The sequence below is a fragment of the Triticum aestivum genome, chromosome 5A (genome assembly GCF_018294505.1).
Source record: "Triticum aestivum cultivar Chinese Spring chromosome 5A, IWGSC CS RefSeq v2.1, whole genome shotgun sequence".
Lineage (NCBI taxonomy): Eukaryota > Viridiplantae > Streptophyta > Magnoliopsida > Poales > Poaceae > Triticum > Triticum aestivum.
The window spans coordinates 149,557,173-149,562,938 of NC_057806.1; positions in this window are offsets into that span (position 1 = coordinate 149,557,173).

Here is a 5,766-nt window from a genome sequence, read left to right on the forward strand (position 1 = left end):
CACACACCAGCTTAACTTTACTCGTGTATGGAATCACCCAGACACCTGTTAAGCAAAACTCTAAGTGGGGAGGCTACAACCTCGCGTAGCATGGGATCAAATTTTTATCGCGCGCTCTAAGGGGTGGCCTCCCCTCTCGGTCCCAACCAGAAACACCCATGCCCCCGGACTAGGTGGCATGCCTACCGGCTACAACCGGTATCTTCCACCATGGCCTCTCTGTACGGTGTGTGCTAGGACAGGGGTTGACAACTTACTGAACCGTACCCTACCTACGGCAGGGACAAGTGGCAGCACGAAACAAGTATGGGGGTTACTGGAACAAGACTCGATCTACAGCCGACTCAGGAGGCTTAAGTATTTCCTGCATGATTAGCTCAAGGATAATATTTCACATCCATCAGACACAACCACCACTCATCATACCTCCCCCTGCTCCACCGGTCATAACCGTCTCGATGAGGGACAAGCTCGTGTCTACCCAAGACAGAGACTTTCCTGGGTCCTTCCCGGTAGGCATGAGAGGCATATGAGGGTGATTGCTATCACAAGTATGTCCATTTCCAACAGCAAAAATTACCATTTTTGCACTCAAAGCGTATGACCATATCGTCACAAAAAAATAACTAATGCTTTATGTTGAGGTGGGGTTATAACCGTATCAAACAATCCCCAAAATATATTATGCCAGGGTTCAGAATGCTTGCCTTCAAGTTGTGGTGAGGCAGGGTGCATTCCAAAACTTTGAAAGTTTTCTTCTCTCTCCAACAAATCTTATTTTTGAAAATATTCAAATTAACACATAGTCCAAAAACAGTACAAAAAAGTTGCTTGGAAATTTTTGAAATAAATATGAAAATAAACTAGACAATATTTGAGAAACAACAGAAAAAGAATCAAGTCATTTGGATTTATATTTAAAAAATTATAGCCAGTCAAAGTTTCAGTCAATTCTGTTTTTTTAAAATAAAACAGAAAAAGGGAAAACGTTTCGGGCAGAATACGTCTTCGAAGCAGAGGAGACGTACTCGGGGGTTTGCGCTTCCACTTACGCCAGCATGGACTCGATCGGGGTTGCTGACAGTGGGTCCAGGGGGCCCACTGGTCAGGTTTGACCGGTCGCCCCGCCTTCGTCCTCCTCTGGCCGAACAAAGGTGAGGGCTCCGGTGATCAACGCCGACGAACGGCGGCTCCCCGCGGGCTCCAGAGGGTTGGGATGGATCCGCAAGACCGGGGCAGTCCTCCCGGTGGTCATTGGGTCGGCGGGGGTGGAGGGAATCACCGGCGATGAGCTCCGTGGCGGAGGAAGCTTCGGGAGCAATGGGGGTTTGGGCTACGGTGGCTCTGGGTTGCGTTTGAGAGGTTGGGCAGCTCCGCACGGTCGAGGGGAATCGCATGGTGGCACTGGTTGGACGGGAGGGGCTCGGGTTGCTACTGAATGGGCCGGAGGGCGGCGGATGTACTGGCCGGAGATGGGGAAGAAGACCTTCCCTGGTCGATTGACTGCTACGGGGATGCTAGGTGGGGTGGCTTGAGGTCGCCTGAGGTTTCGGAGAGGCTCAGGGCTCCTTAAATAGGCGGTCGGGGTCGGTTCCGACGATGGCCGTGGATAAGAACGCCGGCGACCGTCATTCTATTGCAGCAGGGGGACATGGCGGCGACGAGCGCTTGCGGACAAGCTTGTGGATGAGCTCGGACTGCTCTAGAGGGCAGCTGGCATGCGGGGGTGGCTTGGGTGGCGCTGTCCATGGTAGGGCGCACTGTGGCCGCCCGCTAGCCGCTGCTGCCGACCTGACGGCGGCGCTGTGGAGCTCCAGGGGCGGCTCTGCGGCGAGGGGAGGGGTCGGGGCGTCAACTGGGAGAGGGGAAGGGCCAGAGCGAGCGCGGGGCGTCGGCAGCGGGACGCGGCGGCTCGGTGAGCGTGCACGCCAAGCGTTTGGTGAAATGCCAGAGCATGCTAGGCGGCGAGGGTGAAGCCGGGGGTTTGCAGGTCTAGGCTAGGGTCCCTTAGGAGATTAGCGGACATGCCAGTATGTACAGAAGGGCAAGATCACAGTGCAAAACAAAAATCATGCCAAAACTGGACATGCACACCAGGTGTTTGACAGAATGCCTATGGCACCTAGGCAATTCTTGGGGTGGCCCAAATCTCCAGATCAGAGTCTCTTTGGATGAATAAGAGAGTGGTGAGGTTAGTTTGCCAAAAGCTCAAACTTGTTAGTGTAAGTTTTGCCAAACTTCAGTTCTGGGCAAAAGGAAAAAGGCATTGTTTCAGGAGCCAAAAATCTTCCAATGGGTCCACTCTCCTGGACTTAAGGGTTTGGTATGGTGTACTACAAGCAAGATAAAGCTCATGGCCACTAGAGCAAAATTTAATAGGGATGCAGTACAAATCACCAAGCTGGACCAGAATGAAAAAGAGGTTGATTCACTAAAAATTTTCAAAGAACATCAATGGGTTTTTGCATGAAGTTGAATAATATAATCCTATTAACATCCCATAATTTGGTGGAAGCTAGAAAGAAATATTTAAAGGGGTTGTAGTGCAAAATTGCTCTCTGGACCAGATTTGGAAACTTGGTGTAGAGCTCAAAATATTAAATGAATGAAATATACTTTTGCATAAAAGTGATTTAAAAACATCACATGACATCTCCAAATTTTGGTGAAAATTTTAAATAAATATATCAAGTGGTTGTAGTTCAAAAAGAGCTCCAAAACTAATGAAAAATCATTTTAAGGAATAAAGCTCAGAGAGAAATAATTGTGCAAATAAATTCCACTGATAATAGAAATGTTTTCTTGAGAGGTTAAACAAGTCCAATAATATTTTTGGAAAGTTTTTCACTTGAGGTAAAAACTCCATAATAAGGAAAAGGATGGCTCTGAAATCAAAAGAAAATCTAGAAAATTAAAAGTTTAAATTTCCTGGAAAAATTTTAATTAATAAAACAAGGTTAAAATTTTGGGGTGTCACAAGGAGCCTCTGGTTCCCCCTTGTTCGTGGTCTACGGTTCCGGCCATTTTGTGTGGATTAGTCCCGGTTTGTGGTTCTGCGATTGTTCGGACAACGGGTTGGAGTTCTTGTAGCTTCAGTCAGCCATCCCCAACGTACAGGTTGCATCCAACCTTGGCAGGTATAAAGCTAGTTATCCCGGCTGCTTGCAGCTAGTTATCCCTCCCGATTTGATCCTACGACGTGAAGATCGGGCCACCCTCGGGCGTGAACTCGTTCATCGGGTTCCCACCTATCAAACGTCTTACTTTGATTCGGCTGTATTGTTGGATGAAGCAGCCCGAACCGACATTACATAACCGCATTCATGAGACTGGTTCTTCTGTCGGCGTTCTGGGAACGGGGGTCCCCGGACTTGCCTGCCTGCGGCCCGCGGCGTGGCTAAGCCAGCAGGCCGTACGACCCATCTTCGTCAACAAGGCATCCAAGACCCTCGCGAGGGTCCAAGCCTCGCGAGGAGGGACGCAAGAACTCCTTTGGAGTATCCTAGCCAGGTAGGCTCATGAGGAGCAGAGATATCAAGGCGGGGCAAACCTCACGAGGCCCTCGTGACATGAGCCATGACGCACGACACCAGGCGGGCGCCAGCGCGCACAACGTCCTTATTTCCTCTTTGGTGCTAAGGAGGCCAGCGCAGACGGAGAGTATCAAGGCATCAGGAAAAGGTTGCTAAATTGGTGCAACGAGACCAATACTAGAAGGACGGCAAGACGGAGGTCATCGTGGAGCCCAAGACGGCGTCACCACTAGAGCTTTTCACAGGCGAAGACCGCTTTTGTCAGGATAGCTTGTACTAGCTGCCCCCTTTAAATTTGCCCGCCGTTGTTGGCTCCCTTCCCGCTCGATATTTGGGAAGAGGACTAGGGTTAATATAAGTAGAGATAGCCACCATAGTAGAGGCACCTCACCTCATCTTAGCTTGATCCAACCCGATCGAGAGCTTACTCACAAGAACACCTCAACCTCAGGAGGCTGTTCTTCCCTTGTACTATTCATCATCAGCCCCAGAGGCAATCCACCACCACCACACTGGAGTAGGGTATTACACCACAACAGTGGCCCAAACCAGTATAAACCTCGTGTCTTTCTGTGTTGCGAGTTTGTCGAGCTCGTCTGCGAGATCTTAGTGAGGTAGGGCGTAGATCGGTAGGAAGGAAAGACTTCGCACGCACCCCAGTGTTCGAACCTTAAGGGTTTGCTGGAACCCCATATCCGACATTTGGCGCGCCAGGTAGGGGTGCGCCGTAGCTTCCCTTCCATCGGTTTGTCGCTCCGTCGTCTCCATGGCGGACGCTCACCGTGCTCGAGCTGAGCGTCGGGCTGCCCTCACCGCCCGCGTCGCTCAGACGGCTCCCATCGGCGGGCCGCATCGCCGTTCTCCGTCCCCTGCCGCCAACGCTGCCACTAGCCCGGCGGGGAACAAGCAGCAGGCGTCCTCGCTGCATCCTTCGGTGCGGCAGGATGACCGCACCGCCACTCCATCGCTGACCCCTGCCGGTTCTTCGTCTCACGCGCACCGTGCTCCCATGGGGGCACGGGCCGCGCTCCTTGCGGCGAACGAGCTCCTGCGTTACCGCCCCATCGACGACCTCTACGAGGAGTGGCTCGACCGCGTCACCGAGCTCGTCCACGCCGCGGGGGGCTCTCTGGCGCCGTCCCACTCTCTGCCTCCCACTCAACCAGCCGCGGGCCACGGGGCTCATGGCATGCCTCCACTACCTCAGCCCCAAGACGGCGCCTTGGAACCAAGGTACGCGGCTCCGCGACATGATCCGCCGCGCCTGGCGCCCGCGCGCGAAGAGAGAAGCTGCCAAGAAATTCCGCGGCCGCGAGAAGCTGCACCTGCGCTCCCCGCGCCACCTCGTCAAGACCGCGCACCGCCCGTAGCAGTGCAGCACGGACCTCTTCAAGACCAAGCTCCACCTCCGAAGCGGGCCCCGGCAACCACGGCTGGCTGCCGCGCCTTCACCCCCGAGCTACGTAGCATCGCCTGGCCGGGCAAGTTCAAGCTGGATCTGCCTCCTCGCTACGACAGTACCGCCGACCCCGCGGAGTTCCTGCAGCTTTATGAGTTGAGCATCGAAGCGGCCAACGGCGACGAAAAGTTCATGGAAAACTGGTTTCCGATGGCTCTCAAGGATGGAGCTCGCTCCTGGCTCGTGATAGGTGGGAACCCGATGAACAAGTTCACGCCCGAGGGTGGCCTGATCTTCACGTCGTAGGATCGAATCGGGAGGGATAACTAGCTGCAAGCAGCCGGGATAACTAGCTTTATACCTGCCAAGGTTGGATGCAACCCGTACGTTGGGGATGGCTGACTGAAGCTACAAGAACTCCAACCCGCTGTCCGAACAATCGCAGAACCACAAACCGGGGCTGTCGGTGTCAAAACCGGCGGATCTCGGGTAGGGGGTCCCGAACTGTGCGTCTAGGCCGGATGGTAACATGAGGTAGTGGACACAATGTTTTACCCAGGTTCGGGCCCTCTTGATGGAGGTAAAACCCTACGTCCTGCTTGATTAATATTGATGATATGGGTAGTACAAGAGTAGATCTACCACGAGATCAAAGAGGCTAAACCCTAGAAGCTAGCCTATGGTATGATTGTATGTTATGGTTGTTGTCCTACGGACTAAAACCATTTGGTTTATATAGACACCGGAGAGGGTTAGGGTTACACAAGGTCAGTTACAAAGGAGGAGATATCCATATTCGTATTGCCTAGCTTGCCTTCCACGCCAAGTAGAGTC